The sequence below is a fragment of the Lissotriton helveticus genome, chromosome 2_1, assembly GCF_964261635.1.
Source record: "Lissotriton helveticus chromosome 2_1, aLisHel1.1, whole genome shotgun sequence".
Taxonomy (NCBI): Eukaryota; Metazoa; Chordata; class Amphibia; order Caudata; family Salamandridae; genus Lissotriton; species Lissotriton helveticus.
In genome coordinates this window covers 1,176,490,820-1,176,513,941 of record NC_136059.1, presented here as the reverse complement: position 1 = coordinate 1,176,513,941, position 23,122 = coordinate 1,176,490,820, and the positions used below count along the sequence as shown (strand labels likewise).

General features: G+C 42.5%; 1 long non-coding RNA gene across 1 annotated transcript in view; it reads left to right on the top strand.

Moving 5' to 3' along the window:
* The window catches only part of LOC144819654 (uncharacterized), a 67,055-nt gene extending 45,192 nt beyond the window's left edge, over window positions 1-21,863 (top strand). Inside the window, exons 4-5 of the long non-coding RNA XR_013607497.1 lie at window positions 9,967-10,125; window positions 21,320-21,863. This is a non-coding gene — a long non-coding RNA (uncharacterized LOC144819654). The remainder of the gene's footprint in view (window positions 1-9,966; window positions 10,126-21,319) is intronic.
* Window positions 21,864-23,122: the final 1,259 nt, after the last annotated feature.

Sequence of the window (23,122 nt, the reverse complement as noted above, 5' to 3'; positions counted from 1 at the left end):
AACACAAGAAAGGCGTGATCTGTATTAATTTCTTCACTTCTTTTGAATGTACAGTTCTGAAGCAGCACTGGTGGCATGAATGCTTGTTTCTCTGATAAGACACTGCCGCCTTCTACTGCTATTAACTAGTCACAACTGCTGCAGGGGGCAATGCAAGGCCAGTAGCCCAAGGGATATGATAAACAAACATTTCCAGAAAACGCAGTACAAAGGATGTACATCTTTCCAAAGTGGGGAAAGGAAACGACTGGTAAAATAAAACATTCGAAACATGAAAAATCTGCTGGTAAACAAGCCCATGTTTTTTCCATAGTAAGGGTTGGGAGGTAAGCATAGCCGGTAGGAGAGGGAAAGGAAAAGAGATGGGGAAAACGAGCAAATCAGCCAGTGACTAGTGTATGCTTAATCGCATAAACGTCTCATCAATATGTTAAATTACATAATGGGATCCTCCTCTCCTCGCTACCTGGCGAATAAACTGAAACTCTCTGGAGGCTCTAGACCATCACGTAATGTGGAAAATCTACTGCTTGAACCTCCCACTTTCAAGAAGTAAAGATCGATGGCCCAATCCTTTTCAGGCAGCGCAGTGAGAATCTGGAACTCACTTCTGCCTCAGCTCCGGACCACTACCTCCTCTCAGGCCTTCAAAACTGACCTCAAAGTTCTCCTCCTTCAAAGACACTTCCAAACTTAATTCACGTCCTCTCTATTACCTGAAGGAAGACCTTACATCATAGAAAACTCTGCTTTACATGACTATGGAAGTGCCTTCCCAGTATGTTCTTGTGGTTTGGGAGTCTGCCATTAATTGCAGTATTATCCTTCTACCTGTGTTTGGTACTCGTTTGTAACATGCACACGTCACTTTTCTCTTGTAACACACTGTTTGCTACCTCTTACATTTTGTTTGCTTTCGATACCTGCACAAGTGCCACCATTGCCTACGTAACGTTTGTTCTTGTGTTTGAGTGTCCTCCATATATTGCAGTATTATACCTCTATGTTTACTTTGTACGCTTTTGGTTTTTTTAAGTTCAAGTTTATTGAAACCAAAAACATAGCATAAAATACAAAATGTAATACAGTCAATCAATGAGAGGCGTAAGAGGTATACAACTGAAATTTAAGAAGGTATAATAAAACGGAATCAATAAACACCAATAGCTAAATCATGAAAAAGAAAAAACAAGGGGGAGAAAAGAAAACAAAAAAAAGAGGGAAATGGAGTATGGCAATTCAGAAAAGAGAACATTGTATGCAGATAATGAATGTAAATAAAGAATGCGTAATAGACCGCAATCAATAAATAAGCATAAAACTTGAAAATTGAAATAAAAAGAGAAATAAGCAAAATCATGGTGGTTTGCGAACATCATCAGAAGGATTTTGGTAATTAACAATAACAGTTTGAGGAGAGGGAGGGGTCTTGGAAAGGTAGGTAGTGAGAGGGATCCATAATATGTATTGCTTAACAGCTAATGAAACGGGGGTAACAAAGTTGGTATCAAGTCTATGATGAAAACAAATAACATTCCACCAAGCTGAATAACTAACTTTAGTGGAATCTTTCCAATTGGAGGTAATGAGATGAAATGCAACGGCCAAAAACAAATCAAGCAACTTATAGTGAGAAGGGGAGAGTGGTAAATCAGGGGATAAGGAACCTAAAAGGACATTGGGAAGGGAGAAAGGGAGTGTAAAACCAAAAATCTTATGTAAATGAGACCAGACCAATTTCCAAAAGGAAGCAATGCTGGAGCAGTGAAGCAGCATGTGAAGTAAATCTGCATGTGTACAGGAACAGGACCAACATGTGGGCGAAAGATCCTGGGAGAAGGTGGCTAACTTCTGTGGAGTGAAAAGTAGATGATTATATAAAAAGTAAAGAGTTTGAGTGGTATTAGCAGCCCTGGACGTTTTGTGTATTTTAACCACAGCTTATCCCATAGAGAGATAGGCCAGGATATTGATAAATCCCGTTCCCAGGCCAATTCAGGCTTTGTACGCTTTTGTAACCTGCACACATGTCACTTTTTCCTCCTGTAATGCACCGTTTGCTACCTCTTGTATTTTGTTGGCTCACTATTGTCACTTTTGCCTCATGTAATGTAACGTTTGCTTTTGTAATTTGTTCACTTGTAATGTTCTCATGTATCAGTTCTGTTCCTATTGTGAAGCGCTCTGACACCTTCGGGTAAAGTCCGCGCTATATAAAAACGCATAAATAAATAAATAAATAAAAACAGAAAAACATATCCGCCCTTGTGAATCCGCTATCGGAGCCCGGAGTGCAGCAGGGGTTAAATAAATATCCATTAAAAAAACTGTTTTCTGTGCAATGCTCACGCCAAAGACACCAGTGATAAAACAAGCACTAACGACCGGCAGTCATAACGCAAAGTAAACATTAAAAACAAGTCAGCAAGAACTTTGTAAGGACCCCAGACCAAAACTGCGCTCATTAGGGCTGAAACAAAGGGACCACTGTGTGGTGCAGGGACCGGCAACAGAGGATTTTTACTGCAATAAACTGCAGATGGAACATACTTCAAATCATTTATATTCTATGCTGAAAATAACTCCGCTGGGTGAGAACACGGGACAATGGGAATGCCCCTGAAAGGATTACTGTACATGCCATCAAAGTATACAAAAAAGTGAAGTACGGAATGCTGTTTTTTTAAAATTTGTATTGTGGGAAGAGTTATAAAGGCCATCAATTCATCTTAAAAATATAAATACAAGGCGTGTCACGGTAAAACTAGTCGAGCAAACGTCATTTAATTTTGTGCAGTGTTTAAGCGGTAGAATGGTTGCGCTCGTAAAAGAGTAAAGAAGAGCTCATAATTAGGACTGATATAAACTCTGTGGCTTTTATGACTATGGCTCTTACACGCATGTACACTCACTGATAAGTTTGACTCAAAAGAACATTATCGCACAAATTGAGGTAATGGTGGGGGAGGACACGCCCGTGACCCCACTCCAGGCCCGCATCACGACAGCCATTACTTACCACCAGAGCAGACCTCAATCTTTTCCGTGACAAACCAATTACAGGCCCCGCCGTAGTGCCTAATTTACGAGGCACGCGTCGGGGCTCTAGCGCTCCGCTCTTCCAAGTACAGACCCTCCCTGACGGACTGTAAAAATGCCTTGCACTGCGAGCCCAGGGGCACTTCATCAGAGGCCTCGGTGCATTTCTCATTATTCTCGCTACTGTGATACCTTTGTGGCAGCCTCCGAGATATGGGTAAAAACATGGCTCATAAAACACAGATCAGATGCGCGGGATGAGAGAGACATCTCCCCCCCACGCTTTGGGATATTACTGCAAGGTCCGGGAGACATCGGCAGAAAAGAGGACTAAAACAAGACGTCAGCGTTTACTTGCTTCGGCCGTGAAATGGATCCAAAAAAAAGAAAAGAAGCTCGTGAGTGGTGCAGCGCGCGCGCCACTGCGAGCATTTGTCTTCAATCATGGCGGCCGAGTCTGGCGGTCACCAGTAGGTAGTTATAGTTAGGACCTCGTTTCTGTTCAAAAAGCGTTTTATTTCCTAATAACTTTTGCGTCGTTTGATGAATCTTTGTGTAATTTTCAAAACTAATGGGGCGCTCCGGTCAGCTCCTGTCTTGAAAGTATCGGGGTGATTCGTCAAGTGGGGGCTGAGAAAAAAGGGAGGTCCCAAAACGCGTTTTCCCATGTTAATTTCCATAGGAAACTTTAGACAAAGCTACAGCCCGAACTGCTGAATGGAATTACACCAAAGTTGGCAAAAAGGTAGGTCTTGGTTCAGAAAGAGGCCTTATATATATACCAGCTCTACGTACGCCTAATCGTGAGGCACTACACAGGCGGGTGCTGTGACGCGGTGGCGCGCCGCGAAATCAATGGAAGCTCGATAATCTTTTTCAGATTCATAAAAAAGACAGCACTCGCGGGAAACTTTTAGCACAGCGGGTTTATTTGCCACCGCCGTGCTAACCCGCTGTGCTAAAAGTTTCCCGCGAGTGCTGTCTATCTTTTTTATGAATCTGAAAAAGATTATTGAGCGTCTATATATATATATATATATATATATATATATATATATATATATATAATCAAAACAAAACCCTTTCAGGCATAGAGTGATGCATAAATTATGCAAAAAAGAAGGAGAGAACTCTGGGTAGGTCTCAGTTTAGGTGGAAAGCAGCTCCTGTTAGAGCACTCTCAACACCAGCGACACTCTAGATCTGCTCACCTCAAATGTCTGTTTTTCTATCAAAGTTTTTAAGCATAGGATTAGACAGTGCTATCCATGCCGAGATAGAAAATGATAAAGTCTTTTGCCATTTAAACAGCAAAGTCTTTAAGCATAGGACTAGTACAGTGCAGTCCTTGCCGAGCTGTCAAATAACAAAAGCCATTTATCACTCCAGGCACAATATTACAGCTTTGAATTGGTAAAATACCAAGTCAAGCCAACCTGAAATGATTAAAAGCAACCCCTGACACAGTGTTTCGCTCTAATTAGAGCTCTTCAGAGAGGTATAGCTTTGTCCAGACACTTGAAAGGGTTTTGTTTTGACTTAATACTGGGTGCTCCCTTGTGTCTGGACAAAGCTATACCTCTCTGAAGAGCTCTAATTAGAGCGAAACACTGTGTCAGGGGTTGCTTTTAATCATTTCAGGTTGGCTTGACTTGGTATTTTACCAATTCAAAGCTGTAATATTGTGCCTGGAGTGATAAATGGCTTTTGTTATTTGACAGCTCGGCAAGGACTGCACTGTACTAGTCCTATGCTTAAAGACTTTGCTGTTTAAATGGCAAAAGACTTTATCATTTTCTATCTCGGCATGGATAGCACTGTCTAATCCTATGCTTAAAAACTTTGATAGAAAAACAAACATTTGAGGTGAGCAGATCTAGAGTGTCGCTGGTGTTGAGAGTGCTCTAACAGGAGCTGCTTTCCACCTAAACTGAGACCTACCCAGAGTTCTCTCCTTCTTTTTTGCATAATTTATGCGTCACTCTATGCCTGAAAGGGTTTTGTTTTGACTTAATACTGGGTGCTCCCTTGTGTCTGGACAAAGCTATACCTCTCTGAAGAGCTCTAATTAGAGCGAAACACTGTGTCAGGGGTTGCTTTTAATCATTTCAGGTTGGCTTGACTTGGTATTTTACCAATTCAAAGCTGTAATATTGTGCCTGGAGTGATAAATGGCTTTTGTTATTTGACAGCTCGGCAAGGACTGCACTGTACTAGTCCTATGCTTAAAGACTTTGCTGTTTAAATGGCAAAAGACTTTATCATTTTCTATCTCGGCATGGATAGCACTGTCTAATCCTATGCTTAAAAACTTTGATAGAAAAACAGACATTTGAGGTGAGCAGATCTAGAGTGTCGCTGGTGTTGAGAGTGCTCTAACAGGAGCTGCTTTCCACCTAAACTGAGACCTACCCAGAGTTCTCTCCTTCTTTTTTGAATATATATATATATATATATATATATGTGTGTGTGTGTGTGTGGGTGGAGCTTTACCCCCGAGCTTGGCTCTAATTGTCTGGCAATACTTCAAACCAGGAAGTGTTGACAGCCATCTTGTGCCTCACATCAAATGAAAATCAATATAACTGCCACCATCAGCAGCAGTTGAGGTTAGTTTGCTGCTGCTATTAGCTTGTTCCTGTTAACTCCTTCGTGTAACCCAGGGCTGTTTCTACCATTAGGCATTATGCAGTCATCTGAAGTTTCCCAATACGAGCCCAGGCAGGGCCGTTTCTACCACTAGGTGGCCATCCTCCTCCCGCTTTGAGACCCCACACCGACTGGTGTCATTGCAATGCGCGCTTTCATTTTAGAAGCACTGGCGCCGTGCATGACAGCGGCTGAATGGGCAATGCAGGAGCGGGGAGCCAGGCAGACACCTATCACTGAGGCTGTGTTAGCACTGCCTTAAAGTGCTAACTGGTGACATCGAGGCAGTGCCCACTGGCTACTACCGAGACATGGCTCCCAATCTGACAGGTTGTGTGGCACTGACTTAGGCGCCAGGGGGGAACAGAGGTAAATGTAAATGTATTGCGACTTATATAGCGCACGTATCACCCAAAGGCATCAAGGCGCTTGCTTAGGGAACCCGTCCTGGTATTCCCCTGTGAGATACCCCAGCAGGGTATCCACAAGGTGAAAGCCAGGCATCCCGCCGCGAGGGGCCGTAGTGGAGATTAAGCAAGCTATTGCCCAGAGTCGCAGAGTGTGACCCCGTGAGTTGAGTAGGCACCGGAGTGAGAATTGTTGAGTCCGTGGAATTTTTGAGCCCGAGACCCGCCGAGGCAGGGAACCGAACCCTGGTCCATGGCCAATCTCAGCTTCTGGATCTGCCGCCTCTAACCACTGAGCCACACTTCTCAGGAGTTAACTTGTGAGAGGCACTGCACTACTTTGCACAATTCATAATGGCGCGGCAAGCTGCCTGCTCTCAGTGACCGCTATGTGTCTCAGCTTGCGTTCTCTGAGCAGCTACAGTAAATTTTAACCCCACCTGCACCGCAGTGAATTCAGTTGCAGAGAAGGAGAGTGGAGTGACTCACTGTCACTGAATTGGACACGACAGGCCTGGGTGACCCAAAATTAAGGAATCGCAAATTTTGCAATTCCTTAATATTGCGATTGCGATCTTCCTCATACATCACGTTTTGCGAATTTTTAGTCACAAACGCTGCTTTTTTGCCATACGCAGCGTTTGCGACTAAAAATTTCTTTCATACATATGCCCCCAACTGACTGTGGAGGTGGGAGCCGGGCTGCAGGCGGTCACTCCCGCCGGCCTAAACCTGCCTCGCAGAACCGAATCGCTGCAACAAGTGAAGTTGCAGTAAGAGAGACACAGGGGTTCAATGCAGCCACCGGAGTGAGTAAGTGTGCATGTTGAATTATTTACATTATACAAATAATTCCTTTAGGCAGCTGCCTGCCGCCAGTGTTCACTGGGGTCGTGTTACAGAACTTATTTGTTGTAGATCACAAGTTATGACCTGGCGAGGCCGCGGCCTGGGCTCGGAACAACTATGTTTTTCTGGCTCCCTTAATATATTTCCTGTTTACTTCTCAAAAAATCCGTGGGTAATTTAAAAGCTAGTTTCTGACAGTACTAGCAGTCTACATTGTTGTATGTGAAATTACTGGGCTACCCTTAGTCAGCTTGTGAGGATAGTAAATGGTCTCAGTCAGCTGAGACTGACCCTTCGGCAGCTGAGTTACCTGCATCAGTCTGTAACTTCTTCATGTTGGGGCCTCGCACATCCTTCCTGTTGACCTGGGTCCCACGTGGACAGAGAGAGGCCCTGGAATCTTGATGCTCTCCTGATTTATTCCAGCAGAGAGGGGCCTGCCTAGCGAGTAGGCAGATGGCTGACAATCTCTTTTAAATAATGTTTCTGCCGCCCCACCTGCCAACACTAGCCACCAGTGAGAAGAGTATTGTTAGGGCCTCACATACCGTTGGGTATTGGGTCGGGTCCCACCTCGGACAGAGAGGCCCTTGAGTGATGCTCTCTAAGCAGCATCATATAATTGCAAAGTAGGGTCCCAGGGAGGGGCAGTATAGGTGAGAAAATTAATACAGAAGAGGGCAGCTTGGCATTGCCAGTTCAGGCATGATTTTAAACAGCTGTGCAAGGTCGGCCTATTGAAGTGGTAACACGTAGAGCAGATATTAATAGTTACTCTGTTTGTATTTATGTTTCACGTTCCATGTGATAAGCCTGAGACACTTTTGAATTGTTGAGTACGTAGGTGCCCATTCATGTTCAATTATTTAGTGCTTATACATACTCAGAACAAGGTTTCTGGGCACGCTTTGGGTTCATGGTTGATAGGGTTTTTTTTGTTTTTTGTTTTTTGTGTTGGTTGTGGTACTTTGGATGTGTCATTAGAATCCATTTCCCAAACTTCAGGTTTACCAAGCTACAGATGGTTTTTAATCTTTATTGATTAATAGTAGCAGCTGAGATCTGCGCAGGCGCCTCTCATCTGGTAGGTTGGGTGGGTAGTTTTGTTTTCAGCAGAACCCTTCAGTTATTTCAAAGTGGGAGGAACTTCTGCCTTTTTCTAGTGATGAAATTATGTAACTTGGGGGCATTTTACGAGAAGGCTATGTCAGGCACACCAAATGTAGTGGCACATGCTTGTCTTCATTACATCTTCATGCATTTGTCATCTGTGACATGTTGAGGAGTTGTTTGCATTGCAAGGTTTCCCATTTGTCTGGCCTTGACTGTGAACTTCAGAAACTGGGTTTCTACCTTGCATAATAATCAAAATTCACAGAGAAGCACAAAAATACTAGTAACTGCTTGGATTTTCTTGCGTGAAAGTGTCACTCGTTAGGTAGTGAATGCCACTTATACGCAGACTGAAACCACCAAAATGTCACACATAAGCAGTCTGAAAACTTGGCAGCTATGCTGGTCAGGGTGATATAAGAATTAAATACAATCACTGTAATGTTTGATTGGTTTATTGTCTGTCCCGCCACATGCTCACTAAAGAGGAAGAAGTGGCACTAGTACCTACTCCAATACTTGTTTAATTTACTTTTAGCGCTTCATGATCATGAGCATAAGTAAACTGGGCACTAGGTTAGTGCCCTTCCATTTCTGGTGATTTGAAGCAGGTTTTTAGATATTCTTAGAGTTTCTCATTGCTCAAATGGGTGTAATTTCTGATATTTATGTGTTTCCCTTGTCTTCATTGCTTGATTTTGCTTGCGAGAAAGTGTCCCTCATAGTAGTTGAATGTCACTCATAAGTACATAGAACTTAGGAAAATGTCACACATAACCAATGTGAAAGCTTGGCAGCTATGCTTTAGGCGTCCCCATTTTAAGTGCTGGAAGGTGAGGTCGCTTCAAATCAAGTGCAGTGCTTGTAGTACATTTTAAAACACCAAATGTAAGTCCAGATGTAATATTTACCAGAGCAAAAGGTCGCTACAAGACCCTGTATAAAAGAATTAAATGCAAAAATGTGCCTCAGTGCCTGTACATTTTAAGTGCTGGGAGTTTATTTCACTTGTGCAGCGGCAGCGCGCCTCCATATTATAAAGACCTAGGGCCTCATTTATGAGGCCTTGCGTCAGTTTTGCGCTTCCGATGCGTCACTTTTTGTGACGCATCGGCAGCGTAAAACATGCCTCCTGATGCGCACTATTTACAAAGTGATGCATCTAAGCAGATGCGTCACTTTGTAAACTCCTGCGCTACATTATACCTGCGTCAGGTATAATGTATGCAGAGGGGGTGTTCACCTGCAAAAAGCCTCGTAATAGTGACGCAGTGAAATCTATGAGATTTCACTGCGTCACTTTTAGGACGCTGTTGCGTCAAAATCTTGCGCCTGCCTCACAGCAGGCGTAAGACTGACGCAAGCCCTTTCACATGGGGCTTTCCCCATGTGAAAGGAAGCATTGCTGGAGTTGCGTCACTTTTGTGACACACTCCAGCAATGCGTCACTTTTGCGCCTACAGATACGTCAGAAATACTGACGTATCTGTAACTCCTTGCGACATGATGCGTCATATTATAAATATGATGCATCAATCATGTCACAAGGAGAGCGCAGTGAAAAGTGACGCATCGCTGTTTTCACGCAGCGATGCGTCACTTTTCATAAATGAGGCCCCTGGATCCAAACTTGGCTGTGCATCATGAGCAACCGAAGTGCACTTTAGAGTCTTGACGTCTTAGGCGCTAGATGGGCCCGTGCAGTGCACAGGTGCCTGAGCCTCTCCCTTCACGGTCTCTTATCCACAGGGTGTAGCATTTCTCTGTTGTGTTTTTTTGGTAGCTGTAAGGACATATTGAATTTCCGTCTAGACCAGTTTTCCTTCGCTTTTGCACAAGTGTTAACAGAATCACACCTGCACTAATGATGTCATGCATTATTTGTCCGTTTTCACTTTACCTATGACAGTGGCAACTGGAATTATGGAGCAGTACTTCCGGCTGCGCCGGCTCTCTCTTCATTGAGCTCTTCCTTATACAGCATAGCAGCCAGGAGGAACCTGCCAGCTGAAGGGGTTCTCTGCTGTAACCTTCCTGCCTCACCGACCCAGTCACAGCTGATCCACAGGTGACAATTCCACACACAATTTTTTTTCCGCATGTACCATTTAGCATACAGTTAGGAATCCCGAAATTTGCCCTAATCTTGGCTTTAGCATTTTTTTAAAGAGTTTTATTTTAAAATAGAACTTTAAACACATTTCAAATCCCATTTAATTGTGTTACAAAGTCTATAGAAAGTCTGAGGAAGAAGACAGGTGGGTAGCTGTAAATACTGCAGCAGGTACGATGTGTAAGAAGCTCACTGCTTTGTAATTAGTTTTTGTTTCGCTTCAAAGCCGGAGGGTGTGGGCCCGTTTTCTTTACTTTCCCAAGAAGATGCCATTCCCTAGTCACGGTAATATCAAAGTGCTGCAAAGGCAAATACAATTAAAATGCACATGTACCGAGAGAGCGTGCTTGCTTTTTGTCACGCTGCTCTAAAGCATACACACACTGTAGTTACTGTTCCAATGCATCTTGTTAATGGTATTTCAGGTTTAAGCTGCTCAGGCACGGATAGGGCCTTGTTGCTTGTTGGCAGTGCTTTATTGTAAACTGGACGTCTCGTGTCAGTTCAATGTCTCCTTCCCTCCTGCATTCATGTCTTTCCTCCAACACCAGAGGGTATTTTGACACTATACATCATTCTGTAGTGTACATGCACAACTGAACAACTTCCACAGCACCAGGAAATATGAAGGTAGCTTAATAGAAAGTAACATTAGCACAGCGTATAGGCACACTGTCTTCAGGGCATCAATGTTGCATTATATTGGCAGACGGTGCAAAGAAGAGTAAACACCCAGTGGATTAAAGCTGTGAGGGTGTTCAATATAGAGCAGGGCAGTGTGGGAGTGAGTTTGGAGTGGGGCATTGATAGAGCTGAGTATGGTGCATGGATGTGAGGGGGCTGAGTATACAGAATTTGGCTTCACCACTTGTCACATAATTAAACATTTTCTGCATTTGCCAAAGGTCCCATCATCTGCTGCATAATCTGCAGATTTGAACAAAAAAGCTTTGTTTCTAGCTCAAATGGCTCAAATATTCCCCAAAAAGCAGCTTCACGTGTTACATCATGGTGGAAGTGCCTTTGCAAAGCTGCAATGGTCATGTGTTACTTATTGTGAAATGTGGGTGTTAAATTGGTACTAATGGTGCACAAACCTCTCTTCTTTCTGTGCCTGTCTTGCCTCTTTCTGGATTTCTCTTCCATCTTTCTGCACCTCTCTTTCTCTTCCTGCAACTCACTAGCTTCTTTCTGCACTTCACTTGCCTCTTTCTGCATTTCTCTTTCCCCTTTCTGCACCCCTCGTGCCTCTTTTTGTACCTCTGTTGGTTCTTTATGCACCCCTTTTGCCTGTTTCTGCAACTATCTTGCCTCTTTCTGTAGTTCTCTTGCCTCCTTCTGCACCTCACTTGCCTCTTTCTGCACTTCTATTACCTCTTTCTGTACCTCTCTTGCCTCTTTCTCAACCTCACTCTCTTCTTTCTGTACCCCTCTTCCCTCATTCTACAACTTCTCTTGCCTCTGTCTGCCCACCTGTTCCCTTTTTCTGAACCCCGTTGCCTGTTTCTGCTACTCTCTTGCCTCTTTATGCAGTTCTCTTGCCTCTTTCTGCAAACACATGCCTCTTTCTGCACTTCTATTGCCTATTTCCGCACCTCTCTTGCTTCTTTCTGTACCCCTGTTGTCTCTTTCTGCACTCGTCTTCACTCTTTCTGCACCTCTCTTGTTTCTTTCTGTTCCCTCCTTCCTTTTTTTGCATCCCTCTTGCCTCTTTCTGCTATTTTCTTGCCATTTTCTGCACCTCTCTTGCCTCTTTCTGCACCTCACTTGCCTCTTTCTGCACTTCTCTTGCTTCTTTCCACACCTCTGTTGCTTCTTTCAGCAGATCTCTTGCCTCTTTCTGCACTTCTCTTGCTTGTGTCTATACCTCTCTTGCGTCTTTCTGCACCTCTGTTGCCTCTTTCTGTACTTCACTTGCTTCTTTCCGTACCCCTCATGCCTCTTTTTGCACCCTTTTTCTCTTTCTGTACCTCTCTTGCTTCTTTCTGTACCCCTGTTCCCTCTTTCTGCACCTTTCCTGGCTGTTTCTGCACCCTTTTTGCCTCTTTCTGTACCTCTGTTGCTTCTTTCTGTACTTCTCTTGCTCTTTCTGCACCCTTTGCGCCTCTTTTAGCACCTCTGTTGATACTTTTTGCACTTCTCTCCCTTCTTTCTGCACCCCTCCTGCTTCTTTCTGTACTTGTATTGCCTCTTTGTGCAATACTCCTATTTTTTTCTGCATCCCTCTTGCCTCTTTCTGCACCGATGTTGGTTCTTTGTGCACTGGTCTTGCTTCTTTCTGTACCACTTCTGCAAATTTCTGAATCCCTCTTTCCTCTTCCTATGCCCTCTTCTGTCTTTCTGCACCTCTCTTGCCTCTGTCTGCACACCTGTTCCCTCTTTCTGCATCCATTTTTCCTGTTTTTTCAATTCTCTTGCCTCTTTCTGCAGTTCTCCTGCCTCTTTCTGTAGCTCACTTGCTTCTTTCTGCACCCTCTTGTCTCTTTCTGCATCCCTCTTCCCTCTTTCTGTACCTCTCTTGCCTCTTTTTGTACCTCTGTTTCTTCTTTCTGTACTTCTCTTGCTCTTTCTGCACCCTTCACACCCATTTCAGCACCTCTGTTGCTTCTTTCTGCACTTCTCTTCTTTCTTTCTGTACCCCTCCTGCCTCTTTCTGTACCTATCTCGCCTCTTTGTGCACCTCTCCCACCTCTATCTACACCCCTCTTACCTATTTTTGTACTTCTATTGGTTCTTTCTGCACTGCTCTTGCTTCTGTCGGCACCTCTGTTGTTTCTTTCAGCACTTCTCTTGCTTGTTTCTGCACCTCTCATGCGTCTTTCTGCACCTCTGACTTAGAGGTAGTTTTAATCCCCCTGCCCTATTATGTACTAGGGCCTTACAGGGGAGGTCATGCCAATCACAGGGGTACCCCAACCCATAGTGTACCTTAGTGTATGTAGGCGTTGTCACAAAATTCTAAGTGTCTTTCAGCATAGCACTGGCTCCGGGCCTGGTTAGTCAGTCAGTTACCACCAGTACCAGTCAGCAAAAAGTTGGAGGCACAGGATGACTTTGCAACAAAGCCTCTTTCTGCACCTCTGTTGGTTCTTTCTGCATATCTCTTGCCTCTTTTTACACCTTTCTTCATCTTTCTGGACTTCTGTTGCATCTTTCTGCATTTCTCTTGCTTCTTCTTTCTGCGATTTTCTTCCTCTTTCTGCACATGTCCTACCTCTGTAGTAATAGTTAGAAATTAGCATAAACCTTTGCAAAATTCGCTGAAAAAACCATAGTTTTCAGGGGCGTTAAAGTTAGGAAGTAGCATTTAAGATACCTTAGAAATTCACTGAAAAAACCATAGGTTTTAACCCCTTCGACGCTCATGACGAGCTGGGCTCGTCATGAGGTAGCCTCCTCGCACGCTCATGACGAGCCCAGCTCGTCATGTAAAGTGCGCTTTTGAAAAAGTCAGCGCAGCAGCAGAATTTCAACCGCACGCATGCGGTTAAGGATGTTATAGTTAGAAATTATCATTTAAAAAACCTTTGAAATTCACTGAAAAAACCATAGGTGTCAGGGACGTCATAGTTAGTTGGACATTTCACTCGTACAAAACCAGAGAAATTCGTCCGTTATGGTAAGTTGAGCTAACTATAACTCAAACCCCCGCAATGCACTGACGTCACATATTACATCATTGATGATATGGTCAGTGACATCACTGATGACATCTCAAATTATATCACTGATGACATCATCCACATGATAATTTGATGCACCTCCTCATACCCTAATATAACGTTTGATACACCCACTCGAAAATACAGACTGTCATATTCGAAACCTTAGACACACAAATACCACTTAATACATACCCACTCACTGATTCCTAGGTCTACACACACATCCACTCATTCACCCATACAGTCACTCATACATGCAGTCACTCATTAATATAGCACTATCATATGCACTCATACACCTATACAGACACTCACACACTGCCACTCATCCATAGAATTATTCACACTCCTAGTCAGTCATACAAAGAATCAATCACACTCCCATTTACTCAGCTATACAGTTATACACACACCACCTCGCTTATTCCTACAGATACTAATACATACTTACTCTCTTATACAATCACTGATACAAGCACACACTCATCCATACAGCCACTCTCACATTTAGTCATTTATATACTCCAACACTCACATATACTACCTTTCACACATGTAGTTACTCACACATGTACCACTGAGACATCTATTCACTCACCAACACACCCATACACACACTCGCCCACCCATACAGCCCTTCAGACATGTAGTCTTGAACCCATACACCCAGTGAATCACCCACTCACACATCTCTACACGGAGTCACACACTCCCCACCGACACAAACACTCAGGCATCCATACAGATACCCACATAACCAATCAATAACCCATATAGACACTCATGTAGCTACCCACCAACCCATGCAGCCCCTTACACACCAACTAACAGACTGATACAAACATTCACACAGTTTAGTCACTAACCCATCCTTTCAGTAAGACATGTTTAATCACTCACTTATACAGTCAGTCACGCACCTACTAAATCATCCATTCACACACTCATACACCCACTCATTCTTCCATACACCTTGGCATTAACATATATAAAACATATTTAAACTTTACAGAAACACACAGTCACTGGATGTTATCATCAGTGATATCATCAGTGATGTCATTTGAGATGTCATTAGTGATGTCACTGACTAAGTCATGAATTATGTAATATGTGATGTCATCAGCAATGCATTGTGGGGGCGCGAGTTATAGTTAGCTCAACTAACTATAGCGGCCACATTTCTCTGGTTTTGTACGAGTGAAATGCCCAACTAACCATAACATCCCTGCCACCTATGAGTTTTCAGTGAATTTGAAAGGTTTTTTAAATGCTAATTTCTAACTATAACGTCCCTGAAACCTATGGTATTTTTCAGTGAATATATATATATATATATATATATATATATATATATATATATATATATATATATATATATATATATATATATATATACATATATATAGATATATATCTATATATATATATATTCACTGAAAAAACCATAGGTTATAGACCATATATAGTTAGGAATTAGCATTTACAAAACCTTGAAAATTCACTGAAAAAACCATAGGTTATAGACCATATATCGTTAGGAATTAGCATTTAAAAAACCTTATTTTACTCACACAAAACCATTGAAATTCCATATATAGTTAGTTGTACTAACTATATATTGCGCACCCGCAATCCACTGCTGATCATGTCACATATTACATCATTCATGACATGGTCAGTGACATCACTGATGACATCACTGATGACATCTCAAATGACATCACTGATGACATCACTGATGACATCTCAAATGACATCACTGATGACATCACTGATGACAACATCCAGTGACTGTATTTTTCTGTAAAGTTAAAATATGTCTTGAGTGGATGTATAAGTGTCTGGATGAAGGATTTAGTAGGTACATGACTGACTGTATGAGTGAGTGATTAAATGTGTCTCACTGAGTGCATGGGTTAGCGACTAAACTGTCTTAATTTGTGCATCATTATGTCTGTTGTTCTGTAAACTGCTGCATGTGTTGATCAGTAGCTATATGAGTAACTATATGGGTTATTGATTGGTTGCCCAAGTATTTGTATGGGCGACTGAGTGTGTGTGTGGGTGGCTGGGAGGTGTATGGCTCTGTGCATAGATGTGTGAGCAGTTGATTCACTAGATGTATGGGTTCAAAAGTGCATGTGGAAACAGCTGTATGGGCGGTTGACTGTGTGCATGAGTGTATTGGTGAGTGAATGGATATCTCAGTGTTACATGTCAAAGTAAGTACATATGTAAAACACAGTACATGTGAGAGTTGACATATATAAATAACTGTGCATAAGAGCCAGTGAATGTGTGAGTGGCTGTATGGATCATTGTGAACTTGTATCAGGGATTGTATAAGAGAGTAAATATGTTTTAGTATATGTTTGAATAAGTAAGGTGTGTATAACTGTATAGTTGAGAAAATGGAGGTATGATTGATTTTTGCATGACTGACTAGGTGAGTGAGTAACTCCATGGATGAGTGACAGTCTGTGAGTGTCTGTTTACACTGAGTGTATCTAAGGTTATATTAGAGTCTGAAGAGGTTAATCGTATTATCACATGAATGATGTCATCAGTGATGTGATCAGTAATGTCAAATGAGATGTCATCAGTGATGTCATTTGAGATGTTATCAGTGATGTCATTTGAGATGTCATCAGTGATGTCATCGGTGATGTCATTTGAGATGTCATCAGTGATGTCATCAGTGATGTCATTTGAGATGTCATCAGTGATGTCATCAGTGATGTCACTGACCATGTCATGAATGATGTAATATGTGACATGATCAGCAGTGGATTGCGGGTGCGCGATATATAGTTAGTACAACTAACTATATATGGAATTTCAATGGTTTTGTGTGAGTAAAATAAGGTTTTTTAAATGCTAATTCCTAACTATATATGGTCTATAACCTATGGTTTTTTCATTGAATTTTCAAGGTTTTGTAAATGCAAATTCCTAACTATATATGGTCTATAACCTATGGTTTTTTCAGTGAATATATATATATATATATATATATATATATATATATATATATATATGTAATGTTTAAGTGTGAGTCTTGAGGTGGTAATTGCACCTGATAGTTCAACATCTGCTAGTAAGAGCACACCATAACCTTGCACCTGATAACATCAAGACATACGAAATGTCAAAATGGTGCCTAATTTAAAAAAGTGCCTTAGTTGATGCGGTGCCAAGAATGTCTTGGCACACCTGATGTGAATCGGTCATTTTTGTGGTTTTGTTTGTAAACCACTTAATCCCTGATCCTCCCACATGAAGCTTAAAGAGAACTCGAAGATCAAAAGAAGAGATCCCTGTTAATGAGTAGGACTCTTTTTATTAATCTTGTTTGTCCAGAAAGATGTTCTTTCTTAATGTTGAAATTGCTCAAAACCATTGTCTATTGTTGGCATTTTTATATATTTGGGGGAATTTGCGTCTGCTGTGCAACCTCCAACGAAGCGCACGTGAAAGAAACCGGTGAGCCAAAATCCGCTGAACCATTCAAAGGTTAAAAGAGGATATTTTGGAAAATTCCAAATGAGTCAACAACACTCAAAGAAAACTATACCGTCACACATCAATATGTTCCTGGCAAACACTTAAGGAAGTATTTAGTCTGTGGTTATACATGGGAATTCTGTGCTCCAAAGCTTGACACTCTTGCCAGAAATAAGTCATGGTGGATTTCTGTCATTTTAGCTGCAATGAGCATGACATGATTTTATCACTAATTAGAACCCTGCTCTTGAATCTAAAAGCAACATAAGAGCAAAAACCATGTTTGGTCTTGTGCATTAGTCTTTAGTTGATTATGTCACTCTTCCAAAATCAATCAAGTTGGAGCTAAAATTGTAAAATGTTTCTTATTGATATATTGTTTGAATATTTGAAAGGTGCATTGTGTAACGCAAGCCTCCAGGTGCCCAATTATGTCCTCGAGTGAGTCAGGCAGAGAAGAGCAGAATTACCTCACTCTGTCGGATTTCAAGTGGGTCCAAACCATGTTTCTCTGGATGTGGGTGAACCATATCCGAATTTGCAGTGTGTTAGTTTGAAACAGTAGAATCACAAGAGTCTTTGACTGTAGCAGTAGCCAAGAATCCTTCCTGTATTTGTTTCTCATCGGAGGGAGCAAAAAAATGTTCCCACTTGCCAGAAAACACCTTCCTCTTCCCTTGCCTAGTCCTCACCCCTCCCCCATAGCCACCTCCTCTCCCAGAGGTCCTCACATACGTTAAACGCCTGCTCAGAGCAGGGAGGAAATGTATGCATTAACCCCTGGAATTGGGAATTCTGTGTGGTTTTAAGAATGGAATAATAAATCCCACAAAGTAAGTCCCATTCCATGGGGTTTAGCTTTTAACTGCAAGGTACAGGGCCACATTTACCATAAAGTAACAGTAAATCATGTACAATGTTATGGTGCCCCCTCTCTCTACACCCCCCTCTCTCTTTATGTAAATGTAATGTAAATGTCATGGTACTTATAGAGCGCACTGTCACCAGACGGTCACCTTGCGGTGTCGCCTATGCGGTTTCCTGTCGCTGATACTCATACCGCTGTGGAACCCCTCCTGGCTTTCCCTGTGAAGTGTCCACTCCTGGGCACCCCCAGGGTGAAGCCAGGCATCCTTAGCGCTGTTGGGGCCGGTGTGGAGGCTAAGCAAGCTATTGCCCAGAGTTGCAGCGTGGGGCCTGTGATTAGAATAGGCACCGAGGCGAGAATTAACAGGTCCGAGGAAATTGAGCCCAAGACCCCGCCGAGGCGGGAATCGAACCCTGGTCCCTGGCCAGAACTCTGCATCAGGGTCTGCCGCTCTAACCATTGAGCCACACCCCCTCTCTCTCTACACCCCTCTCTCTCTACACCCCTCTCTCTCTACACCCCTCTCTCTCTCTCTACACCCCTCTCTCTCTTTACACCTCTCTCTCTCTACACCCCTCTCTCTACACCCCTCTCTCTCTACACCCCTCTCTCTACACCCCTCTCTCTCTATACCTCTCTCTCTCTCCACACCCCTCTCTCTATACACACCCCTCTCTCTACCTCTCTCTCTTTTCGTCACAATAAAATACACTGAACATAATCTTCACAAAAGTTATTTACAAAAGTTTAAGCTATTGCCATTATAAATTACAATAACTGTTATTTAAGTATTAATTATTTAAAAAAAATAGCCATTGGTATTTGTAATATCAATACATCTAAGTCACGTAAATACAACACATATTGCATTACAAATGTTATAGATGTCACATTTGCGAAAGTTACATCTATTGGCATTGTAAATGACAAAGCTATTAATTTAGCTATTTTCAAAACCAACACACAAATACAAAATTTGTCATTTACAATACCAATAGCTCAAACTTTCCTAATGCGAGACCTATTGCATTGCAAATGCTTGTTGTGAATTGCAGCTTCAAGAGTTTTAATCTCTTCTCTCACTTTCTTATTTTGAGAAATAGACAAAGAGGTTAAAGTACCTCTCAAAAAAGCCTTGTATGAGTCTCATACAATGTGAAGACATGTTGAATTTAAATTGAAGAGGAAAAACTATTTTGTTGCTGCTTTCAGCTTTTCAATTACTGATGGTTCTAAAATTAGCGAATGATTTAGAGTCCATCTACGAGAGGGGGGTCTTTTCATAAGGCTGATTTCCAGAGCTACAGCGGAATGATTGCAAAAATGCTCTGGCACATGACTAACCTTCACCGTGTTCTTACTAGTGGAGAGATCTGTCAGGAAGAAGTCAATCCTGGAACGGTGACCACACTTTTTGTTATGAAACATGAAGTTTCCCCCTGTTGTCCTAGCTTTACACTTCATCACTTTCCAAATATCTAGGAGTCCTTTGTCTGTCATCAACAGTTTCAGGGCAGTTCTCATATTTTGAGTTTCCGCCACTGCTCTCTTAGATGTTGAGTCCTGCCGGGGATCTAAAACTACATTGAAATCACCATCCATAATAATAGGGTCTTTAAAGTCAATTAATCTAAGGAGTAAAGTATGTAGTGGAGCCGGATCATAAACGTTAGGGCCATAATAACTCACAAAAGTCAACCAAACTCCATTAATTTTGGCCCTAGCAATTGCCTACCTTCCGAGTGGATACACCACGCAATCTCCATGTATTGCTTGAGTGGTTTCCCTAAACATAAGGGTGACCCCTTTTATTGAGCATGATTGTGTGGTACAGATATAGTGTTTCTTAGACCTGGCACCATTGGCGTGTGTCTCCCTTCCACTTTTTGCAATTGACCCCTATGTTTTTGCTGGTTTCAGATGCTTTTGAGCACTGTGCTACTGCTGTTCAGTGCCACAGTGCAAGTGTTCCCTATGGTAAATTGATGTATGGATTAGTGACTCCATGATTGGCTTGATTGGTTCACTTGTCAGACCCTAGTACAGTGCACTACGTGTGCCCTGGGCTTGTAAATCCAATGCTGCTGGTGGGCTTGTAGCACTGATTGTGCCACCCACCGGAGCAGCTTGTAAAGTGTGTCTCAGGTCTGCCATTGCAGAGCCTGTGTGTAGTCTGGCACTCCCATGTTGACCGGGCAAGTGCACCCACTTGCCAGTCCCTGAACCTTCCCTTTTATACATGTTAGTCACCCCTAAGGTACGCCCAAGGGTAAAAGATAGGATATGCCCTAATGTGTGTGGCATGTCCTAATAGTGAATTACAGCCATTTTCGGTTTTCACTATTGATGGAGCATGGTTTCATACGTACAGAAACTTGCTCAGATTCAATCCTCGCGAAATAACATGTAACAAATCAACCAACATGTTTTGTAAGTACTAATATTTGCATCACACAACATTTATTTTATGTAAGGGAAGCTTGCATATGTTTTTTACTAACCAATAATCTGAGTGTCCTAAAATGGCCGCCGAAAAAGCGGGAACCCTTTTGCGTCTGCGTCTATGTAGTATGATGTACTCTGCTTTTGGTGGGAATTCTTTGCAACTGCGCCGCAGTGCCTAATATGGCCACTTTAAATCTCACATGCTAATGCACATGCTTTCGCTGGATGTATGACGTTACAACGCATACTTTTACTCCGCAGACCATTACAACGCGACTTTTACTCCGCATATCGTTACAACGCATAGCGCCTTGGGGCGCTGGATAGTGGTAAGTATAATTTACTATTCTAACTCCAGTCCCCGTGGACCCTAGGGAAGGTGTTGGATAGTAAATTATACTTATTACCTATCCTAGAGCGCCCCCCAGCGCAATGCGTTGTAATGGTATGCGGAGTAATGGTCGCGTTGTAATGGTAGTGCGGAGTAAAAAATGCGTTGTAACAGGTGTATACCGCTTTCGCTTAAACTAAAACCTTGTGTGTCTTGCTAATCATTAATGCTATAGTTAAAATAAAATAATGGAATTAGAGAAGGAATAAGTGGTATACAGTGCATTCATTTATTCTCGTATTCTAATGCGTCTTTTTTTTACTTTATTAATAGCTTGTATTCGGGCCTGAAGGGTGCCGCAAACCTCCATCTTGAAATCTGTGTGCATGCACGTTCAAAAACTGAAACCCTTGAAGCTCTGTCATTGAAACCCCGCCAAGACGCACTTTACCAGCGATGCACCTGGGAACCTTACCCCATGACCCGGAGAGAGAAAGAAGAGGCTGAAAAGTTGTTAACATTGTATATTAAATGAAAATAATGTTGCTGGGTGGAATAAAAGACATGGTAAAATACAATTATGGGCTGGAATTTAGCTTAATTGATATAAGGGGAAATTAGTTCATACTGGTATGGTGTGATGACCTCTCCCCGTCTTTCTGACCAATCAAATAAAGGGAATACACACATTTGCAACATTGGGGGGTGATACATGCCCTGGAAAATGGTATGACTAAGGTAGGCTTAGTCAGTTAGTTGTCCAACTTGTCACAGACCTGTCACTGACTCAACGTAAGCTAAAGAAGAATTGTGGATGCTGCAGACCTCAGAGGGCGGGTTGAGCACTCTGAAAGAAGAATCGGGGGATTTTGCTGAAGGAGAAAACTCTGTCCTGGAGAAGGGGAACGAGAGTAGCTGCAGAGAGGGGTGTGATGCTGGTGTTGCACTTAGCGGAGGTTACCTGTCCTGTCCTGCACCTGTCCTGACATGTTGGCTCTTGATTAGTTGGGAGTCCTTTCTTTCCAGCCCTTGGCCAGGGGTTGGTCCTCGCACCATTCTAGGTCGATATTCATCTGTGCGGTATGTCTTTGTACCGTTTCCGTTTATCACCAAGTACCAATGTCTAGAAATGTTGCTAAGTCTCTAAATATTTTTACTTTGATTGTTAATTTTCTACTTGAAATTTCTTTGGTTGCACTGTTTTGGTGTCTGACTCACAAAATATTGCCTAAATAAAGTGTTTAAAACTTCCCAGAGTCTGTGGTTATTTTATGATGAGGTAAATAGTTATGCTACCTAATATTCTAACTGCCAGATCTATTCGCCTAAGTGATTAAATTACAAGTGACAAGGACTTGATAAGTTATGGTGCTCAGGTAAAATTAAATTCACTTATAAGCAGGAGAAATAGATTACCGGTTTAAGGTGTGCAATGTTTATGGGCCCAGGTGAGTATGGTATTAGAGATAGTATCCTGAACTGGTAATCGCCCGCCATCACTATTGCAAGGTTACCTGTTCCCCATAGGCCAGAATGGGCAGTTTGATTATAACATCTTATAATCCTAGCTGACTCAGGGAACTAGGTAGAAATTCAGTTTAGTATGCCTGAACTCAGAATGATAAAATACATATTTTAGTGAAGTTGGTTTTATCATTCTGCGTTCGAAAATACCCCTTTTAGAAAGTAGGTATTTTCTTGACTAACTATCCAAGCCTGCCTCTTTGAGTGACAGGGGCTGGGGGATTCCAGGAGACAGGGTGAGTCAGCACAGGGCTGAATAGAGAGATATGAATGCAGATGGGAGGGAGGAGTAGCACCTGGGACCTGACTAGGTATGTGCCTTCCCTCCACAATGCTGGCTCCACCTCCTGTGGTGTGTCTGATGTCCCTGGACTACACTGTGGAAGGAAAGAAGGAGTCTTGTCAACAAAGTGCTCCAGGACTGACCAGAACTGGTTTGGACCAGGCAAAGGCCTCTCTGCCTTCAGAGAACAAAGGGAAAAGGAGTATAAATATTGGGACCCAGACCCATGAACTTTAAATCACTTCTGGGAATCAAGACAAACCTTTGCAGGGGAGAAGAACCAGGAAGCTGAAGGAGGAGACTACCCCTGTGCTGTGTGTTTGGGGGCT